The sequence below is a fragment of the Argiope bruennichi genome, chromosome 10 (genome assembly GCF_947563725.1).
Source record: "Argiope bruennichi chromosome 10, qqArgBrue1.1, whole genome shotgun sequence".
In the NCBI taxonomy this organism is placed as follows: domain Eukaryota; kingdom Metazoa; phylum Arthropoda; class Arachnida; order Araneae; family Araneidae; genus Argiope; species Argiope bruennichi.
This window is the reverse complement of record NC_079160.1, coordinates 88,155,502-88,176,041: the sequence shown is the minus strand read 5'-3', so window position 1 is coordinate 88,176,041 and position 20,540 is coordinate 88,155,502. Positions and strand designations below refer to the sequence as shown.

The 20,540-nt window shown below is 30.4% G+C and overlaps 1 protein-coding gene across 1 annotated transcript in view; it reads right to left on the bottom strand.

The window, feature by feature from the left end:
* Positions 1–14,324, bottom strand: part of LOC129988466 (uncharacterized) — a 180,337-nt gene extending 166,013 nt beyond the window's left edge. The window contains exon 1 of the mRNA XM_056096700.1: positions 14,117–14,324. The gene's annotated coding sequence lies outside the window, so the exon portion shown is untranslated. The remainder of the gene's footprint in view (positions 1–14,116) is intronic.
* Positions 14,325–20,540: the final 6,216 nt, after the last annotated feature.

Below are 20,540 nucleotides of genomic sequence, written 5' to 3'. Positions count from 1 at the left end.
TTTGTATACTTACACGATGATAGGCTATTTTAGGATGCATGATTGATTTCATCATATTTTTTTTTTCAAATGTACAAAAATAATTTTGTACAAATTACTAATTGCTAAAAGATAAAAAGAAAAAAAGGCTTACAAATCATATAAATTCTTTTTTTGATTTTTTTTGTAATAAAATATTTAAGCTTATTTGAAAATACGCCATTAAAAATAAAAGCTTCTTCGTGGTCACAGCTATATTGCTTTTATTAATAAATTTTGGTCTCTCCAACAGATGTGGTGTGAAAAATCTTTAAATGGATATAAACATGGGAAGTTCAGATCTTATCTCCATCATCACGGTTCAAAAGTAGGAGATCTATCTCAAAATAACACTACTAATTATTATTATTAATACTAGACGCCTTCGGCGACCGTTTGTTCATTCATCATATTAATAGACTTATTTTAGTAATGTCATTAAACTTTATGAACTACATATTATCATATCAAATGAAAATAACATTTTAAATTATTAAATCTAGCCACCTTCGGCAATTACCAAATTCGCCAACGATATTGGGTATATTTAATTTCAATTAAACATTTTAATTATAATTGCACTCCCACGATTTCGTCAAATCCTCAGCAGTGTTATTTTAGTTACCTTATATATCTTCAGTTCATATATATAAACCTTTCGAATGAAAACCAATTCCATGGCACTATTAAAAAACGTAAACGTACGGTTCATTTATCTTCTAACTTCTGTGGCTTCCGTAGCTTCACTTTTTTATTCATCGAGAAAGCTACACAGCTGTTAAACCGAATCCACCCTTTTATTTTTTTTAAAGCTTTCAACAATGAAAAAAAATTCATGCTATTAAATAATTCATAAAACAAAGAAAAAAGTTTGAATTTCAGGCAATAATATTGTTAGAAATTTGGCAAAATAAATAAATAAATAAAAATAAAAATTTCTAGAACTTAGTAAAATTTTTATATTTTTTAGCACGACTAAAAAACTTATATCATCAAAAAGACAATTTTTTTTTAATTTTGAAGCAGTGTAAAACTAATTTTTGTACAATTATATTTTCGGGTAATAGAAAAAAAAAAAAACCGCCAAAATTCAATTTAATTTTTTATTAATTAATCAAAATTCTAATTAAAGTTTCATTAAAATCATCTATCAATTTATATATGTGCTAAATTTGGTAATTGTAGGTCAAGCGATCTGCCCTATACAACATGAACACTCAAACAGATACATACAGTCATCTTTAGTATAATTATTAAAAAACAGAACATTCTGAATGATTAGCTATACATTTAAAGTGACGAAATAGCTCCAACTATTGTGTCTGGAGATCTGTCAAGATTTTATTTTGTGATATTTCTAGAGAATAGGTGTTAGGGAGGAATTAATGACCATTATATAGGAGCATCATATCTAGGAATCATTATCATTTAGATGAAATAGAAATTTGCGATATTGGTTCAGTATTTAGAGCTGGGGAATTCTATTCTTTTTTTTCATAGAAAATAGACAGCGAATTAAGGAGTTTTCTTGGGATTGCTCTCAAAAATTGCGATGGGAAATAGAGGGTCAATGATGTAATATCTAAGGGTCATATAAAATAAAAATTGAAAAAATCGGACAGATGATCAGGTATGGAGAATGGTTCTTATATTTGGTAATAATTTTAAATACATAAATACTGGATTTCAGCGATAGTCAGCTAAAATATCTAAAAATGGCTCCATTTCTATTACATAAAATTGGCTGCTTTTGCGGTTTCATATTTTATATAATCAGATTTAAATAGGCGTCATTTATAAATCAGACGATTTAAAAATGATATGAGACTTGCTGGTGTGGTGGAGCAGTTTGAAAAGATGGTATCATCGGTAGCAGCCGTTTAATAACTTCATAAACGAAACGCTTATTATATTAAACAAGCTAATAATACAATGATTATATTTCAATACACAAGTATACGAGCTAATATTTCAATGATAATCATAATTGCTTTTACTATTATATTTCATCTATTTAATTTTAGGATAAAAATATGTGGTAACGATTTACTAGGGGAGAGGGTCTTCCTTGGAAGATGCAGAATTAAATAAAAAGGAAGGGGGAGGGAGAAATCAAACTTAAAAGAAAAAAGAAAGAAAGAAGTCATGTAATATTTGCTGAGATGAAAACAGCAACAAAAAAAAAATCCGTATCTAGTTAATACAAAAAAATTAAATGCTGGACTTATGAAAATGGGATGATGATGTCGTGCCCGCATTACCACGGAAAAGGGGTGCAGTAGTTTCTGAGGGTAAAGACCTCTGAGCACCCGAGGGCAGAAGTCTGACTTCCTGCTCATATGAAGGCGAAACTCACACTTTCGCTTGCACAACCTCTTTTTACAAGGGGGCACATTCACACACCTCACAGATAGAACACAAACGAAGAACAACCATATCCGAACCAGGATTCGAACCCGGGACACCCAGAGCACGGGAAGATGCTCTACCCCTATGCAAGCACAACGGCACTCCTGAAACTGTAAATATATGTAAAGAATGTAAAAGATACTTTAATATTATTTTAAATTTCAACGGAATACTACTCTGTTCAGTTATATTAACATCCAGTTTTAAAGCAACACTAGGACTATTTTGGGACGGACCACGCAATTCTGAACCGAACCGCAGTCAAAAGACGAGGAGGACACCTGAGCTAGCAGTCCCTCTCCAAATTTCCCCCTTAGCAAATGTACGCAAGCAGCGTAAATTTCAACGGAAGGAGAACGGGAATATGGAATATTTGTTCCAAAATGAATACGGACATTAAATACTAATACTTTAGATATAAAAATAATATTCCTCAGAATAATTATTCAAAAAGTTGAATTCATTTTTGATGGTGACATCAATAAGAAGTAAAATATTTCATTTTCATTGAATGATGCGTTTATTGATATAAACGCTGCCATCAGAGATTGGTAAAATTGAAGATAAGGCGAAATAAACTAATAAGTTTGCTTTATTCGATAGCCTGAATATGTTAATTCTTTATTAATAAATGGCTTAAATATGTAAATAGAGTTTAGTTTTAAGTATTAAAAGTTGATATTTTTGCAATAAAATTAAATTTAACTCTATAATATACATTTTTTTTTTAACTTTTTTGTATACTTAATATAGAGAAGGTGCAACAATCATCAAAATCTTCGAACTCGATATTTTGACGAATCTACACATTACAGACCTTTATGAGTTCGAAAAATACCTTTTTTGAAAATGTCCGTCTGTCTGTCTGTGAAAAAGATAGCTCAAAAACGCTTTGTGTTAGACATTAGAAAATTAGTATACGGTGTTTACACCAAATTTGCAGATTTCTGTCAAATTGTGAGTTAAAATGTGTTCAGAGGAAGTCCATCTATCCTTCTGTTCGAATATAAGTTAACACGATAATTACAAAACGATGAGAGCTACATAGACAAAATTCGATACGCAGATTTAGCATCTGTAGTATAGACATCTATCAAATTTTGTGCTAAATCTGACTACGAGTTGACTGTCTATCTATCTGCGTTTTCAGAAACGTGTAAACACGATAATTAAAAAATGCAATGATTTAAATGTATCAAATTTGGTATGGGATTTTGTGATGAGTGCAGTTTTGTGTCATATGTTTGTTTCAATCGTTTGAGAAAAACATTTCTAAAACACAAAATCGATTTTTGGATACTATTAACGCATGCCTGGCATAATCGCCAAATAACTCGGCAAAGATGATACGACAGATTCAGTAAAAAGGCTGAATTCACACCAAAAGTTAATATATCGTAATTATTGTACGCCAATGCCATGTAAGGCGTTCTCTGTCATGACAAGTTAATTAGAGATTATACGAGAAAATTTTGAAGAAGCTACACCAGCTAGTTTAAAATCACAATTAAACTGATAATGTGCGAAAAATAATCTAAAAATTTAGTTTTAAACAAATTTTTAATTAAACTCGTTAAACAAAAAGAATAACAATAACAAAACAGCAGAACAAAAGAATCGTAATAATTCAATTTTTTTTATTAAAATTTTTCCTTTTCAAGTGATAGATGAATCGATAAAGTTATATAATAATTAAAACATTCATAATTAGTTTTAGGAAAGAATAAATCTAAAGAACGCGTCTTATCATTAGCACGCAATATGATGTCAAAATCAAAGTTGTTTAATTTCATAGAACTCTTTCTACAATTCTAGAAACATGTCAGGAAACTACTTGCAACTTTGTCCCTACAACCAGTTTGATATGTCACTTGCTGAAGTATTTTCAATTACAATCAGTGGCAACACTGACTGCGCAATCACTGTCATACCCTCCTGGACAATTTCTCTTTCCTTCTCCTGTCGGCCAAAGGGACTTTGTACTCTCCCGAAGTATTGACAACAAAGGAAAAGAGCACAAAAGCCGACAGGCCTCATCAGTGAAAGTGGAGCGCGTCTGTGACATGTGCTCACAACATTGAGAGCAAATGCGCGATGAATGGGATCGTCAGCGACCAAATGAACATGATGACGGTTATTTCCAGCTGGAAGTTATTTAGTAAATGTTGTGGAACACGCGTAATGTTCCGTGTCGCCAATTCTATACGTCTGGATTGGATGGTACTGAATATTGGTGCAGTATATTGCTATAAAAAGCATCGTGATGGAACTGAATTGCGTTGTAATAAGGATTTATTGACAGGGAGCTTTATTTTTTCATTTTTTTATTGTGATCCCTGGTTATACAGGAAATTCAAATTTTTATGTAAATCACAAATTCTTAATGCATATTTCAAAATTTCTAATTCAGTCATATTCAGTGTTTTTTATTGTCGCTATGAAGAGTGACTGATTTAATAGCGAAGAAATACTTTTCTTGCATACAACGATCAATAATTGTAATTAATTGGAAAAATTAGTTTGTTTTTGAAATATTCAACAGTCGCTTTTTAACTGTTCAGTGGGTGGGGAAAGAAAGCATTAACGAGGTTAATTAAGCATTCACAGATATTACAATTAACTGTTTATTATATATTCACACGCGTGTAAACACACACACAAAGCTGCGGAACTTTTTTTTTTTCTTCAGCATTTTAAAAATATTTAAAAGTAGATTGTTTTACATTCAGAAATAAATGCTTTTTAATCCTTCCTGGTTGAAGTTATTGCTGGTTAGCAAATAAATAAATAAAATAAAATAAAAAGGAACAACATAGAAATAATTTATTTTTAAAATTCATTTAACGCAACTTAATCAATTCATTATATTTAGATTAATTAATTACGTCCAGATTAATTACTGTACTCATTCTTATGCATATCATGTTGTCATCTAAACCCCATCATACCTTCTACAATCGAAAATAAAAACTGAATCGTATATAAAAGCAGATTATTCCATTGATATTGTATAGCATATTCATAGGCTCTGAAATGCTTAATATGGGTATTAGACAAGGAAAAGATATATAGACAAATTAAATATACCCAGACTAATTAATTAAGAATATTCATTCTTATACAGATCATGTTATCATTTAGACTCCAATGCACCCTCTATAATCGAAAATAAAAACAGAATCGTATAGAAAAGCAGATTATTCCATTGATTTTGTATAGCATCACAGGCCCTGAAATGCTTAATATGGGTATTAGACAAGGGAAAGATATATAGACAAATTAAATACACCCAGACTAATTAATTAAGAATATTCATTCTTATACAGATCATGTTATCATTTAGACTCCAATGCACCCTCTGCAATCAAAAACAAAAACAATTTCATATATAAAAACAGATTATTCTGTTGACGCTGAATGATATCATAAGCCCTGAAAGATTTTGTAGATGTGTATTAAGCTAGGAAGAAATCAAGATTAATTAATTAAAGACACTCATGAGTCGAAAATAAAACTGGGTCGATTTTTCCTTTGATGCTGAGAGACATTACAGACCCTGAAAGGCTTAATGGATGGGAATCTAGGTTTACGGTATGCAGCTGATTCATCAAGAACTTTGAACCAATACATCAAAATCAAATGAATATAAATGGCCTTTGATTTTACTTAGAAAATGAAATAAAAGTAATTTGATTTCTGATAAGTGGGACATTTCCTCCCAAGTAAATGTTTTCAATCAGTGAAAGGAAAAGATTGAAGCCATGGTGTGAAAAGAAAGTGTCCTTTAAATGAGAAAAACTATACAAAATAACTTTTGCATTCTGTTAATAATCTAAGAAAATGCTTTTAAAGAAAAATACTTCTTTAATTTTTTTAATTCAAAAATATTCACTTAATTAGAGCTAATTTGATTAATGTATCATTATTTTTTCTCTTTGACTTCCACACTTTTTTTTTTTTTCAAAAGATTATTTTTAGTTACAACCATCGTATTTTTGATATAAATGAATGTATTTAAAATTTTCACAGACCAAGTGGCATTAAACATTGAAATAAAGATAATAACTAAAAATGTATATTATCTTTTTCTTAGAAGTTAATGTCACTGAATAAAGTAAATAAATAAAACTAGATTTTTTGGTCAGTCGGCGAACATTCTTCAGAATATTTCTAGTAATATTTTTGAATTCTATTCGAAGCACTGAATTCAGTGTAGCCATAGAAACTTTTAATGAAGCAGATTGAAATTTGTACGATGGTTTGTTTAATTTCGACTGTTGCCATACGATATTAAGTAATAAGATCGATTTCTGATCCACGTACATTAACGTTTATAAATACATAGTAGAGAGAAATTGTTTTTAAAGAGTCTGAAAAACTTTTACTCAAAATGAATAATAAAGCGCATGCCTAAAAACATCTTTATTATTTTTAGCCATTTCCTTATTTGTGTGATTTCTTTATACAACGATGAAAATAAAAGAAACATTAAGAAAAAGTATCTCTTACTATTATTGAATTTTAATTTAATTTTTTTTTCTTTACTAATGGCGATCAAAACTTCGATATTCATCAAAATTTCGAGGATAAATTTTCAAATATTTATAATATTTTTTTGGGGGGGAGGGGGATAAATTATTGTTATAACGAAATCAATGAGAATACCAGTTTTAAAAGATATAAGGTAAACAGGTCGAAGTAACTAATGAACATATTATTTTATTTATGTAATTGTTTGGCTGCATTTTTGGCTGTAATCTTTTATATTTACTTTTGTTATTTTATTTATGTATGAAGATGGAATTTTCTAATCAATTTTTCAATCATTTTTGATGTATTAGAAATATAAAATTATACCCATGAATGTATTTTGAATCCAAATACATTATTTTAATACTATTTTTAGAAAATAATGATCAGCTAATATATCAATTTAATTAAATTTTCATATCATTCAAGTTGGATCACCTGGAAGTGAATTTGAAAAAGAAATTAATTTCGAAATTTTGTAATATTTATAATAATGAATTAAAAATTATGTGAAGAAGAAGAAAATATTTAAATAAAAGAATTCTATTTTTTAGTAGAATAGTAAAAATATGTTTAAAAACTATTTTTTTATGAAAATCAGTTCTTTTTCCAACAAAGGATGTTTTTCAATTTTTTTCCAAAAAAAACTAAAAAAACCACAACAGTTCCGATCACAAATCATATCAAAGTTTAATAGATCCAATTAAACCCATAACTATTACATGGATCGGTTTAATAGATCTGATTCAAATTGATATTTGCAAATTGCATTAATAAGAAACAAATAATTAATAGCTAATTTGGGATCATTATACTAAGTTACTCTCTCCCACCGGAGGAGCATCTCAGATATGGGGATGAGAAGTTTCCAGTATGGTGGTTGGTTCTCGCTACCTTGGTGGATACAGAAATGAAATGAAATCAACTACTTCCTACCAATGACTGGACATGCCTCTTACGGGAGGGACTGTATTGTGGCCGCGATGATCCTTAGGACTCAACCTTAATTCCCGCGCAGTCGCGGCTTCCGGTCATTCAGATTTTTCCGTGTGTCCGGTCGGAGTAGTTGTCTATATTAAGTCAATTATACAATCCTGGTGAAACATATAGTATTTGCTTAATGAAAATTTTTATTTTACGTTAAGCACATTTTACGTTTCTTTAACTTACATCACTGCATTAAATAACCAAATCTATACTTATAAAAGTTGTGCATGTGTGCATCGGCGCTTCATAGGACTAAAACATTAGATTTATAGTTATCAAGTGCATGTACGCTTTAGAAGGTGAAATTGTGTACCACAGGACAATTTTTGTTTCAAAATTTTAATTAATTAAAAATCAAACAAAATTTCCCCGCTGTATATTTTGAAAATATGAAGGCCAAATTCGATTTGATCAGAATTTAAAATTTAAAAATAACGAATTAATTTAATAAACATAAAATCTAAAAAATGTTTTTTTTTTAAATTTTGATATTTTAATTGCCAAGCAATTTTTTTCCCTGAATTTTTAGAAATTTTAAATTATACTTTTCTATGTTGAAATGAAATTCAAATCGTTTTCATTGTTTCGTCATATGTTTAATCATTTGATTTTTTTCTTTTTTTTTTTGAGTTATTGAAAGAATGAATTATTCTATTTATTATCTTCACTGTTTACATAAGGAATCAAAAAGTGGCGTTACAATGTCGCAAAATCAACATGCAATTTGAAATAAATTACTGAAGTATTTAATATTTTTATGACATTAGGATTCCGTAGAACTTGAATTCATTAAGTACTCTTCCTTTTCTGAGAGACTTAAGAGCACCAAATTATGAATAAGAAATTTTACTTCAAATAAAGCACAGCCAATATTCCTGGTAAATCAGATAGACATTAAAAGTACCTAGTAGTTGTACATTCAGAACTAACGAGAAAAAAAATTAACTATGAAAATGAAAGAAATTTAACTTAAGCAAATTATATTGAACTCAACAAAATATAGCAACATAAATTTTATTCATACTTTTAATTCTAGAAAATAGTTGCTTCGATATTTCTGTATCTTCTATTTATTTTTAAATCTTGAAATGCTTCATTTTAATACTTAAAATGAATCATTGAAATGTTCAATTACAGATAATCAGGTAACATTCAAAACATTAATGATGGGCGGAAGTGGGAGTTCGGATAATCAAAATTACTTAACTCAGAAGAGATTTGATAATATATAATGACGCAAAATCCAATCGATTGTGTTGGATCAAGTGTATGAAGTAGTCTCAAGTCAGGTTTTAAAACTTCATGTCTGTGATTTATCAATCAATATATGTTGTAAGAAAAAAAAAAGTGTCTTAAAAGAAAGTTTAAAAACACACTACAATGAGTAATAACCAATGAGTTTTAAGAAAATGGAAAGGGTGGAAGGTTAAAATAAAGCATGTTTGTAAGACAGGCACGAGAAAACCGATATTTAGTTTAGGTATATTAATATTCATATTGAAACAAAACAATGTCTGTTTCATGACGAACTTTGTAATTTTGAATCGTGGTCAGATGATAATACCTGAACACCACTTCCTTTCCAAACTTCCACATGACACAGGTGGAAGATGTAAAATAGGGTGGAATAAAAATGCCCTCCCCCCCCCCTTTTTTTTAGATTTTAGTTTGGTAATAGTGCGGAAAAGCTGTCTTTTATTTCAAAAGCAATTTTTTTTAAATTTGGTTGCAATATTACTTTATTTTGAGATGCCACAAAGAGCCTGAAATTTGTTAAAAAAATTGAAAAAAAAAAAAAAATGGAAATTTTTAAAAGGGCCTTAATTTTTTTTTTTTTTTTTTTTTTTTTTTTTTTTAGTTTGGTAATAGTGGAGAAAAATTAGCTTTTAGGTTCAAAAAAGAATTTCAAAAAATTCTGGTTGCAATACAACAATATCTCGAGGTGCCGCAACGAGCTTAAAGTTTGTAAAAAAATTGAAAAATTATAAATTTTGATAAAATATATTTATGAGTTTTTCGTTCATATAATGTCACAAAAGATGATTTTAATTACATATGTAATCATTAAAATTTCAAAAAAATTATTAATTATAAAGTATAATAATAATAAAAAAAATTTTATGTCAAATTTTGTGTTTCTTAGTTTTCTATCCTTTATGATTATAAATGTTACTGCTGCAAAAGGCTTGTTTCTACTTCACTGCCCCATTGAACTGTTTTTTAATTAAATTTTGGCATATTCACATTTTTGCTCTTATGTATCCTTCTCTTGCGATTGAACCACAGATATTTGAGCCGATTCGGCCACTAGTTTCACAGCTCTTTCCACTGCTTGCGTGAGACAAGGAAGCCGGGGAAAGTCGATAACCGAGTCCCCTGTACTAATGGATGCAGCTTCAGATGCCTTCTGTATAAAGTCTTTGAGAGAGTCACTGGAAACATGTTTAAACATGTTAAGGAGGGGGGGTCAGTTACGTCATTTTCAAGTCATGAGATCATGTCGATGTAATCCTTTGCATCGAAGCTTATCTTTGGAACTTTAAACTTCCTGATTCTGTCTTTACTTTCTGTTCTTGCTTTTAAAACACAACGTAAACCACGTTCTCTTTGAATTTTACGTTCATCACTTAGCATGGACAAAAGGATATTTTCTGAAGCAGCAAAGTATCCATTTCTTTGAATAATCCGAACTATAGCGTTCTTAAGATCGTCAGAAAGATAGCTTGAATCTGAAAAGATGTTTGGAATTATAAGTACATGAAAGATAACTTAACAATATTACACTACACAGGCACCGGGTCTTCTTGTCTATTTGATATATCTGGTTGGTTTGCCACTTTTTGTAAAGAACACTGTTGTTCTTCAGCGTTGTCATTGTCGCCAGTAATCGTTTTGGATGCACTAGAATTTTTTTGTCCGTTCTTGATTAAACTTAACTATTATCTGTAGTTCTTTACTCTTTCTTGCTTCTTTCTTCCTCAAAGCGCTTGTGTTGTAGCAATATCAATATTACCTATAACCATTTTCCTGTTAGTGCGTTGATCGTTTAGAACCTTTTATTCCATAGCTGGCATTTTTTTTTCCTTTATAAAAGTCAGCAATATAAATTAAACGTCTAGTTTCAAACTTATGTGAACATTTTCTGCTTTTAGACTTTAACAAATTCCTGTATTTAGCATCATAAGCTTTTATAATTTGTGAAATTCTTTTGCTAGAAGCATCGGGAATAGAAGCTCTTGACCATAATTATTCTGTTATGGGAACTAAAGTGTCACATATTTCGCTTGCAGAAGGATCATTCTCTGAAGCAATTTTGAGGTTATGTCTAATATAACAGTAGCACTGGATTCGTATGTAGTGAGTTCAAATTCCAGCAAATCACTAAATTTTCCAAAAAATAGAACACTCCGATATTTTTCTTTTTCTTTTTGCTCACAGCAAAGCACACAAGTGCACAAACTAACAAATCAGTTACGTTAATCAACTGCACAATAGACGGAGCGGAAACGCCAATTCAACTGAACTCGGCAAAGCTACTGATTTGAAAGCAGTTCTGTTCTTGTCACCGGAAGCAGACAAATCTTACCTCAATAACAACCACTCCGGCGACGACTCAGTGACATACCAGTGCAATAGAAAAACATTTTATACTTTTATCCATATGGCAAAGCCTATTTAAAGCTTTTTATTTCATAATAGAGGCACGCAAAAATACTTAAAAAGTTGCAAAAAATGTGTTTTTATGAAACTAACGTCCTTGGAGCATCTCAAGATGTAATCTGATATTTTTGTATCATTTTTGTTTATCTTATCAATACCAAAAATCAACTTTTCCGCGCTATTACAAATTAAAAATCAAAAGTGTATTATTTCGTAAAAAAAAACCCAACTTTAAAATGTAGTAAAAGTTTCAATTTTATGAAACTTTAACGTCCTTTGGGGCACCTCAAGACTTACTCCAATATTTTTCATATTTATAATTTATTTTATCTAAACCAAAAGGCCACTTTTCCACGCTATTACAAATTTAAAATCAAAAATTGATTTTTTCCGTTCCACCCTAATGTCGAAGAAGACAGAAAGCAGCATATATTGAGAAGATTCAATATTGAGATTCTAACCGAGTGTGAGAACATATATTGGGATTATTAGCAAGCGAGGCAAAGAGGAACGGATTTCCCAAACAACAAATGCTTAAACATACTCTCAGAAAGCATATAAAGAAATGGAAACGGCACTTTTTCCCTGAATAATGAAAGTTCGATGATGAACTGAGGAGATAACTATTTAACGTGACAAAAGATATAACACAAAACACTACGATAACAGTGCGGAAGAGCTATTTATAAATACTCAAAGAGAATTTTTTTTTTTTAATTTTAACTAAAATAAATCAAACTGATTTTTTTTCCTTTTAAATGTTTTGAAAAAAAATTCAATTATTAAAATAATTTGATTTTTTTTTAATTGAGAACTTTTGTCAAGTATTTGGATGAAAGAACGACATCAAGAAAAAAAGAAAAAAATCAGCAAAAAAATTATTTTCACTTCAACAAACTGTTTTATGCAAGTTCATTACGAAATAAATACACATTTATTTTTCGAGTAGCTCTGTTTCAATGAATTTAAAAGTTTGAAAATAATATTTCTGTTTAGAATTTAACCAATAATAAAAATTAAAGCAAAAAAAGGAAGAACTGATGACAGAAAAATAAAATGTTAAATCTTGAGGAGAATATCGATTTATTCTTAGAAATCACACATGCTTTTATTAACTGCTTAGATCCAAAAAATAGCATTTACATAAAAAGTCGTCTGCTACAAATAATCCTTAACTAAGTCAAACTGAATAAAGCAAACGTAAAACTGTTCTTAACAGTTCTATTCAAACAAAGTCTGCAGACGATTTGGCAAACAGAACCAATCAACCAACCAGAAAAAGATCAGGTAATCATTCTACATTTTTATTTTTCTAATCAAGATTGACCTTTAAAGACCTTTTAGCTATTTATTTTTTCTTTCCAAATCAAAGGAAGGGAAGGAAAAAAAAACCAGTAATTGTCTGAAAATAGTGAATCGTTTGCATTTGACTTCATTTTCTTTGCAAAAGTCAGTCCAAACGTGATCACGGACTAAAATACCTTTCCTGTGTGGGATCACGTTTTCTTGGATTCGCTGGATACTTACAGAGTTACTTAGCATTTCAGACATTTTAAGGTCCGCCATGCTGGAGGCACGTAGTCCTGTGATTTGGATAAAAGGCAAATGTCGTTAAGTGCTCTGATTCACGACGGGGGACAGATAAATAAAGCAGATCGTGATGTGGCTAGTGAAATTCTCTAATGATGCTTAAATAGTTAGGAACTTTTAGTACTTTAAAACATTGAAGCCATTTTCTTTCAATTTGGTGTTTATTTAAAACATTAAGTACAAGATTTCTGCAAATTATTCAATGATTTTATATTTTTTAAAGAAAAAAAAACCTTGATGAAAAAGAAATTGCGTTTAAAAATCATTGGCATATAATTGGATTAAATGCGTTCAAAAACATTTAAACAAAAGTAAGCAAACTCGTGAGAATTGTTTCATATATAAAAAATTTACAGTAAATTTCCTGCTTAGTATTATAGCACGGTTCTAAAACCATGAGAACTTTTCATTCAAAAAAAGAACATTTTTAATTAATCAAAAAATTCTTTTATATTAGTATAATAATTAATCTTAAAAATTTGATAGCTGTTAATTCTTAATTATATAAAAATCATAAATATCAAAATTATGTTAATATTTATTGTTATAATAAGTTATAATTTAATTCGAAACTATAATATTATGATTACAGATAGTAAAGTCGAAAATTAAAAGGCAGAAATTTTTATAAACAAATTTTCTTGTACTTTGAAGATTTATTAAAATTTGACCAATTTTTGTAGTTTCACTTATAATAATCAACTAATAATTAATTCTTTTATTCTTTGTAAAGCAATTTTATTTTTAAAAGTTGAATTTTTGAGTTGAGTTTTTAGTTTAATCACAATTTCAAAATAACTGAAAAAAATTTCACAAGTAAATTTAAAAATTTGCTTTTTATTAACTTTTTTTTAACTCATCATGCATCTTTACAGCAACAACAGAAGTAACTCTTTGAAAAAGGAACTTTTTAGAGTCTTACCTCAAGCAAAAGAGCAATTCCAAGACGAATCTAAATCATTCGCATTCAAGCACTGTTATCTAAACATACTATCCTCATAGGTGTGCCTTAACATCAACAGTACAAGAAGGAAAGAGCTTTAACTCTCATCTCTAATCGCATCCATAAACAAGAGTATTTCTTCCCTGTGCGCACACACCCACCCAGGCACAAAGCTTCTGAGCCATAAAACTCTTCGTCATCCCGAGAGCAACATCTTCCGTTAACTGAGGGTGAGGATAACAAACTTTCTCCTCTGCGATCCCCCCTTCTTCTCTCTCCCCCTTTTACAACGGATTCGTGAACCCCCCATGGTCTCCCCCTTTTCTGCTAGAAGCGTGTGCGAAGGTCCTTCCTCATACAGAAACTATTGACTTTCGATTGTCGCCAAAAGTCGCCACGTTTTTCATATGCAGATGTTAAGGGTTGAGTTTCACTTAAAATGCACCAGATTTGTATGCCAATATACAATCAGGAGAATAAGGTTGGCGATTCATTGTTGAGACTGCTTTTCGTATGCAGATGTTCAATAACTTGATTTTTCTCAGAGCATTCTGCAAGTTAAAATAGAATGGGTTTCCTATTTGAAAAAGAGTGTTGCTGATATGACCATCAGCAAAATTATTCCTATAGAATTAAATGGATTTAATTTATTATTTGCCCTATTCGATACATTTACAAATCAATATTAATTACATGAAATTAAAAATATCAAAAATCTCTCTTCAACATAAATATTCCAAACATAATATAGCTTTATGCCATACATAAGTAGCTAAAGATGACTGACATAGGACCATGATTTCTTTAATAGTTTCCCACTGCTATAGAAATCAAAGACGAACTGTCTTCATCACATCATAGCATGAACAGCAAAATCAAATCTAAAATATTTAGCTCTGCAATTTCTGTGCTGTCTTTAATGCTCAATACATAATCTCCAGGAACAGTCTGCTTCATTTGTGGCACAAGATTATATAAGAAATTGCACTGAAATATGAAGAAGAATGGCACCGTGAACATTCACAATATGTTGAATGTTCAAATCACTTCTTTGACCCATATATAGCCAATACAGGGCTACGTATTTGGATCTAAGAAAATCCAAAGCGATTCAATCTCCTGGTGAATGAAATGATCTCCTCCAATGAAATGGTGAAATTCTCCTTCGACATTACTTTCATAGTGGAACTTTTTTTTTTGAAATTTTGACCATCCTTATTTTTTAATTATATAGTAATTTTCAAAACTCTTGGTCTAGCCAATCAGGTTGTAACTTTACTCATAAATCAGCATAATTGAGGATATTCTCGTAATCTTTGTGAATGAGGATCTTTCGTAATCTTATTACCCAACATTTTATGAGGGAAGCCATTGAACGTGTGTTGGGGGGGGGAGGGGGAGTTTAGTTTAGCTTCTGTTTCCTACCGTGAAATCATAGATAGCTTTCAAATCTCTCAGTAAGCATCTTGTCGGATTCAGAAACAGCTTTGAAGGTGATCTTATGATTGGTTAAGTTCCAAATCGACTTCAAAGCCACACACTGCAATAATAGTTAAGCGCTGACCATTCAATGAATTCCTTACACTATTTTCACAATTTCCGCATGTGTAGTGTGTTAGAAACTCCATCAATAAATTTCTGTGAATGATTGCTCACATCAAGGCAAACAAATTTTGCTGTTATATAAACAAAGATCAATCTGTATAGATAGGGAGAAGGTACTCTTTGCATTGAAGTAACAGGAGAAAGCCCCCCCCCCACAGAATTATGATTTTTTTTCGTGCCTAGTTATCATCAATAGTTTTGGAAGAGTAAACTGAGGCATAGTATTATTTTTTCATCCTTTTATTATATTTTTCTTTCAAATATGACATATTTGGATTACCGTTTTGTCTCCATGTCTTCTCTAAGACTGGAGCATCTATACACCCTCCCCCCTCCTGGTCATGCTTCTGGCTTATACAATTAAATAAAATGGTCTGTGTGGCTCAGTCAATTAAATGAAATAAAAGGATATACCAGACAAAATATACAACTCAGGTTTTATAAAATTCAAATTCAATTTGGCGAAATTACACAATTGCATCATTAACAGCATGCGAAGCGTGTAACTCCTCTAAAGAAAAGTCTTTTGAACAGTTACTTTAATTTGTTCAAAAGATTTGTTGTTGATGATTTTGCATATGATTTTGAAAACAATTTTTTATTCATCTATGATACTTTACCATCGAAATGCTTCATGCATCGATATTTCTGTATGTTATATTCATCGTCGAATTTTTAGAGCAAGAAATATTTTTCTATTAATTACAATTTGGAATCATATATTAAAATTAATTATTTGCTCTATCAGAAGAAGAATATGATCCAACGAATTCTTTTATACATTTTGCAATGGTATCTAATCCCGATGGTGATTTTTGTTGTTACAGCTTTATATCTTGTAAGAAGTACATATCTTTAGGTGTTTTGCAGTATTTTCGTTTCAGCTTCAACCCTCACGGGCTCCCTTCTGCAAAGTCTCCGTCAATCTCAATTACCACCCTCGTCAATCATTTGTCTGACACTGGGTGGTTACCCGAATTTCTTTTGAGTAGCTGATAGCATGAGAATACGCCCAGTGCACGCAATGCCTGAACTTGGAGTATTCTGTAATCAAGGCTCATATCTTTTTTCCTTTCTATCTTTATATCTTCTAACTCAGTATCTACTTAGGATAAACATTTTCAAAAAGGATGATATTAAATGACTGATTAGAAGTCTCTAAGATTACAATGTATGCAATGGATTAAGAGAATGTACATAATTATTTCTGAAACGACATCACTCTAGTATAAAATTGTGTAAAATCTGCAAAAAAAAAAAAAAAAAAAAAAAAAAAAAAAAAAAAAATCTCGATTTTAAGTGTGAATTGTTCAAACATTTTTAGAGCATTTCCGGATCTGGATTACCAATAGGTAAATAAACCAAAATTGAAGATCTCATTTCTTTTAGATAATTTTCTTCTGTATTTTTAGGGTAATTTGATTTTGTACTTTCATTTGATTTGCAAGAATCTTGTATTAAATCTTATTTAAATAAAAATCAATAATTATTACATTTCAGAAGTTTATTCTTAGGAATAGTTTCATGTTATTAAGATTCGCTAAAAGAACAGCATTGGGCAATATTTTTCGCAATTGACTCACCAAACAGAATGTCAACAATTCTGGCCAACTTTGAATCAGAGATGTTAAAAAAAATAATAATAATTCTTTTAGTTATATTGTCTAAAATTACTTTTAAATTTAAAATTTGAATTTTTTAATACAAAATTTCTGAAATCAAATATCTTCAAGGTGACCATTAATTAAAAGTTTTGTTATTTCTGTCTGTCATGAGGCTTGTTACAAAAAAGAAAAATTGTTTATATAGAGATCAAATTAAAATTGATAAAATAAAAACCTTGTTTTAGATACTGATGGAAAAAGGGCGAGGGGGGGGGCTTCCTTAAGGAACTTAAAATCTCTTAAAGAACTTAACCTGGGCCTCGGCATTTCATATAAATTTATCTCTTTATCGACAAATGAAATACATTACTAGTCACTTTTTAAATTAGTAGTCACTTTTGAAGCCCTATTTTGAAGCAATATTAGAACTAAAAAGAAGCAAATCTCGTAACTTTGAATTGTGGTTTGATGACGAAAATGATACTTGAATCGAATATTCCCTTTCCAAATTTTGAATGCCTCACCAATGAAATTTGCGCTTAGATGCCATGTTTGACATGCACCAAGTCCTGATATTTGGCAGGAATTTTGACAAAATCAGGTTTCAGACCTGAAATCTAAGCCCAGATCTCATTACCAGTCCACTACGTATCTTCGAAGTTCGGTGAAGAAAAAAAAAGTATTTCTATTCTTATGAGGTAAATTCTTATGATGAAAGGCTTCGAAACGACTTGAAATTTCTTATTAATGATTTGGTGAAGATTGCTTATTATTGTTATTTATTTTGATTTTACGTCGATGAAATCAATTCATGTTCGTTAATACAAGTCCAATTTACCATGACAATTTAATTTTGAAAATCATCGCGTATCTTGTGATATTCCAATGCAACAAAAGAAAAATTAAGAGCAATTAATTCGCAGTTGCAATTGTTTCATGACGATGCCACTCTGAAAACTATTTCGACTATATATGGCCTAATTAAATAGAAAAAGTGGGCAAAGGGAAAGAACCGTCAACCTCCCATCATTTTTTTTTGGGTAGAGGGGGGGGGATGCTTCAAATTTTTGAGATAGTTTTTTTGCATTACTTTTTGGAATAATTTAATTTAGTACTTTCATTTAATTTGCAAAAGTCGAACGTACGGACTTATTCAAATTAAAATCTATTTAGCATTTAAAACTTAGCGTCTTATTCTATAATAATGTTCCTATTAACTATCTTTTGAAAATTAAATTATGTTTTTATTATATTCATTTTAGTAATTCCAAAGTTTTATATAATTTTTATAATTCTAAAAATATATGCTGCTATATAATTTTTTAAAAAAATGTCCGCTCCCTTATTGCAATAATGTTTTAATAAGGTTAAGAAACTTTGTCACTTTTTTGCTATTTTGTACAGAAGTACGTTTTAGTTTTAATTCTGGGTGCTTTTTTTTAAAGATAGACTACCAATCCTCTTGAAAGAATTCTATTTCACTTTATCATATTTTTATTTTTAAATCAGCATACCTAGAAAATTATTTAAATAATTGAAAAAAAAAAACTCTACCAGGTTTTGAAAATAGAAAACAGATATTTCCATCATCTAAGGACCTTTGGAAAGCTTAATTTGTCTTTGACCACATATTTAAAGAAATACGCAATGTACGAAAAAAAAAAAAAAAAAAAAAAGAGAGAGAAAAGGAAAGAAAATATTAGTAATTATTTTGCATTTTCAGAATTTTTTTTTTTTTTTAAATCTGAATTTAATGAATTCTGTGCATTCAAAACAACAAGTATCACAAAACGGCCTCATTTTAAAATATTTTCTTGAATTGCTAACTTCAAGAGATGTTTTAAACCTATAATTCTACAGCTCGGGAAAATCTTCAGTGGTGATATAATAATGATTTTGGGAAGCCTAAAAAAAGGTTTTATAATCGAGAAAGGACAAATTTTCTTAAACAACAAACAAATCATAAGTTTCGCCGAATTGACTTTAGGACTTAAGGACCAAAGGAATTGACTTTTAAGACTTAAAATAATAGCCTCTCGGTATATCATGCGCCAAGTTTTTTTCATAAAAATGTAACATAAGAAATGAATTCATCTTTACGACTTTTAAAAGTCCCGCACCATCTGCGGACAGACACCATCTCCATTCCCTAAAATCTGATTACCAAAATAGACTTTATGAGAGAGACCTTATGTCGGATTTCCTCACAGACTTTATTAAATTACTATTCCACCTCTCCATTTCCATCTGCCGTTTAAAGACAGAATATTCATGGTCTTTGATGCACACAGATTCGGAGGCATTTCGACAGACGATACTGAAAATTTCACCTGGCCCGGAGGGATGTTACTGCAGTTCCACGAGGCGGTATGTCCCCTGCTCACAGCTGTGGAGGTGCTAGACGCGTGCTCGACAGCTGGGATGGCGGAGACAAAGGGGGAAGTGGGGATTGATAAATAACGGTCTGCCTCTTACCTCTTGACGCCCCCCTATTTTTTCCTATCCCTCTGCTTCAAATTTTTCACAAAAGGAGAACACACGACAAATACTGTAGCAGGCCGTTTTCTGGCACCCATGGCAGAGGTGGGATCCCCCATCAAGAGTTCACAATAATTCCTCCCCTCTATGTCGAATGCATTTGCGGGGTGCTAAAAAAATGAGGAAATGTTGTATAGTACAGGAGAGGTGCGCAGCGAAGCGTTCACTTAAAAATGGAAATGCCTTCATATTTTTTGGCCAAATCATTAAGGAATGAATTGAAGAATATGAATTAATGTTGCTTTTATCGCTTGTAAGCTTTTTTTCTTCTTTCTTTTCTGTTAAACTTAAAAAGAGGAACTATCACAATGACAAGAAAAAAAGAAAAAAATTAGACTACAAAATTTTTATGTAACTTCTTTTTTCAAACCTCTCTGAATCGAAAGGAAAAGCAATGAAGTTATGTCTTCTCGTTCTCTCTATGTAATAGAAAAAAATAAAATTTAAGAACAGACCCAGCTCATATAATAGAAAGAGCTGGATAACATGCAATATGTAATACATTTCAATATTAATAATTTGTGGGTGGGGTTATCAGGATAATAAAACTGAACGACGTTTTGGTCTAAATCCATACTCTTTGAGTGCTGGTCGGTTATTGAATGGCATGTATATAAAAAGTTTATTACTCAAAAATCAGACCATCTAAACAAATA